The following is a 2947-nucleotide window of genomic DNA, read 5'->3' as shown; positions in this document are numbered from 1 at the left end:
GTGGCCACTGCTGAGTTTTTCAAATTTACTGGCATACTGAGTGCAGCACTTTTACAGCATCATCATTCAGGATTTGAAATAGCTCAACTGAAATTCTATCACCTCCACTAGCTTTGTTCATAGTGATGTTTTCTAAGGCCCACTTAACTTCACATTCCAGGATGTCTGGCCCTAGGTGAATGATTATCCTCACTTTGTAATTGTTTTATATTAAGAATATGTCCTAAATGAAGTCTATTATTTTTATCAGAAAACAGTTCCCTTTATTCTTAAAGAGTGCTTTTTAAAATCAAGGCACCAAGAAGAACTACTTTCAGATGGTACAGAATTTCTTATTTCTTGAGGACTCTGTGGTTGGCCATTTCTTTATTAGTTACCTGCAGTGAGACATCTTCCTGTGGCAAACAGGAAGAAGCTCAATATTGGCTTCTCCTTCCATAACTCCCACTTCTGATGACTTCTGGACCAGAGTCTCTTCCATCATATCATTCCTCATGTTCCTGCTACCACCAAAGTTTCCACTCTTCATTGGATCATAGTTAGAAGGCTACTGGTTATAATTTCCAAAATCATAATTTCCATAACTTCCATAATTTCCTCCTCCATAGTTGTCATCACTACCTTTGTAGCCCTCACCCTGGTTGCCATATCCAGGTCTTTCACCACCATATCCTCCTTTTCCTCCATAACCAGGGCTATCTCCAAAACTTCCACCTCCAGGCCCTCCTCCATACCCATTCAGTTCAGTTCAGTTCAGTTCAGTCGCTCAGTCATGTCTGACTCTTTGCCACCCCATGAATCTCAGCACACCAGGCCTCCCTGTCCATCACCAACTCCCGGAGTTCACTCAGACTCACATCCATCGAGTCTGTGATGCCATCCAGCCATCTCATCCTCTGTTGTCCCCTTCTCCTCCCTCCCTCAATCCCTCCTAGCATCAGAGTCTTTTCCAATGAGTCAACCCTTCGCATGAGGTGGCCAAAGTACTGGAGTTTCAGCTTTAGCATCATTCCCTCCAAAGAAATCCCAGGGCTGATCTCCTTCAGAATGGACTGGTTGGATCTCCTTGCAGTCCAAGGGACTCTCAAGAGTCTTCTCCAACACCACAGTTCAAAAGCATCAATTCTTCAGCGCTCAGCCTTCTTCACAGTCCAACTGTCACATCCATACATGACCACTGGAAAAACCATAGCCTTGACTAGATGGACCTTTGTTGGCAAAGTAAGTCTCTGCTTTTCAATATGCTATCTAGGTTGGTCATAACTTTTCTTCCAAGGAGTAGGGGCTTTTATCCATCCCCAAATCCACCACAACTTCCATATCCATCAGACCCTCCTCTTAAGTTACTTCTAGGCTCTAGTCCAAAATTTTCATCCCCACCACCACCATGACAATCTCTAAAACCAAAGTCACCTTCTTTTCCATTTCTAGAACTTTGTACTAGGAAGTACATTTCTTGTCTAGACAAAACCTTTCTAACTACTGCATTATGACCAAGATAGCATGTTATTTCTGCAACACAATCTTATCCACAGGATCATGGTTATCAAAAGTAACAAATTCAAACCCTCTTTTCTTTCCAGACTGCCTATCAGTAATTATCTCAATGGTATCAATTTTTCCATGTTCCTCAAAGTAAGCTCTAAGATGATGTTCCTCAGCATCTTCTTTATTCCACTAACAGCTTCTTCACAGTTACATATGCGTGGGTGTGTACACTAAGTTGCTTTAGTCAGTGTTAGACTCTGTAACCCTATGGACTGTAGCCCGCCAGGCTCCTCTGTCCATTGGATTCTTCAACCAAGAACACTGTAGTGGGTTGCCATGCTCTCCCCCAGGGGATCTTCCCGACCCAGGGATCGAACTTGCGTCTCTTATGTCCCCTGCTTTGGCAGGTGGGTTCTATACCTTGAGCACCACGTGGGAAGCCCCATAGTTACATGAGCCCCTGGCTTTCCAGATTCCCCTCTTGCAGTAGCACATTTTGGCTCAACCACTGTCCCATCAACTGAATGAGGTCCTGTGGCTATGGCAGCCTCAACCTCAGCCATGGATGAAAAAGTTACAAAATCAAACGTTTCTTATCTTTTACTTGCCGGATCCCTCATAACTACATCTGTAAGTTTTCCTCATTGCTTGTTCCTCAGACTTTCATCTATAGGTTCAAAGCGCAAGCCACCGATAGAGTTTAGGGAGTAGCTCCATTTCTCTGTCCATCGCGGACTCAGACGCTTTAGGCATTCGCCGTAGGAGAGAGAGAGAGAGACCTCCGCGGAGGAACACGAACCGGACTCATTCTGATGCCTGAGCGAGAGCTGCCGCCGCTGGAGAAACGACACTGACAAAACCTCTAGGGGCATCTCAGCTGGGTTCTGGCGCTGTTGCTACTCAGTATAACATTTTTTAAAAAAGAAAAGGTGCCTCCACTGGCTGGAGCTTGGAGATGGTGCTTGTCAGCCAGTAGGCCCCTGGTTGTGTGCCAAATTAGATTCCTGTCAGACACCTTTCAGGTGAGCAAATGGCAACCTACTCCAGTATTCTTGCCTGGAGAATCCCATGGAAAGAGGAGCCTGGCAGGCTACAGTCCATGGGGCCCCTAGAGTCAGACACGACTTAGCGATTAAACCACCACCACATATAGTCGGCTTCTTTCCAGAAGCTACCGCCTCACTAAACCCTATCTGGGTGAGTTCGGGTGTGAGCCCTTTAAGAGGCGTCTCCCAGGTTCGTGTAGCCTTGTGGCCTATGGACACAAGCCCTGCTGGTTTTCAAAGTTAGATGTTTTGAGGAACCGACTCTCAGGTACAGGTGCCGTGTGTGCGGATCAAACTCTTCTCCTCAGGGAGAAGCTCTGGGTTTTCTGTTCACTCCTGATTGTGGGGGATTGTGCTGGGGACGGTGTTTATGGGGAGATTATGTCCCAGCCGTTCCTGTTTGATCTGACGTT

At 45.9% G+C, this 2947-nt stretch overlaps 1 pseudogene; it reads right to left on the bottom strand.

Annotated features, from left to right (window-relative positions):
* Positions 1–373: 373 nt before the first annotated feature.
* LOC138441614 (heterogeneous nuclear ribonucleoproteins A2/B1 pseudogene) lies at positions 374–2360 on the bottom strand (annotated as a pseudogene).
* Positions 2361–2947: the final 587 nt, after the last annotated feature.

Source organism: Ovis canadensis, chromosome 5 (genome assembly GCF_042477335.2).
Source record: "Ovis canadensis isolate MfBH-ARS-UI-01 breed Bighorn chromosome 5, ARS-UI_OviCan_v2, whole genome shotgun sequence".
NCBI lineage: Eukaryota > Metazoa > Chordata > Mammalia > Artiodactyla > Bovidae > Ovis > Ovis canadensis.
Note: the sequence above shows the minus strand (reverse complement) of the source record. Positions and strands in the feature narration are given on the sequence as shown.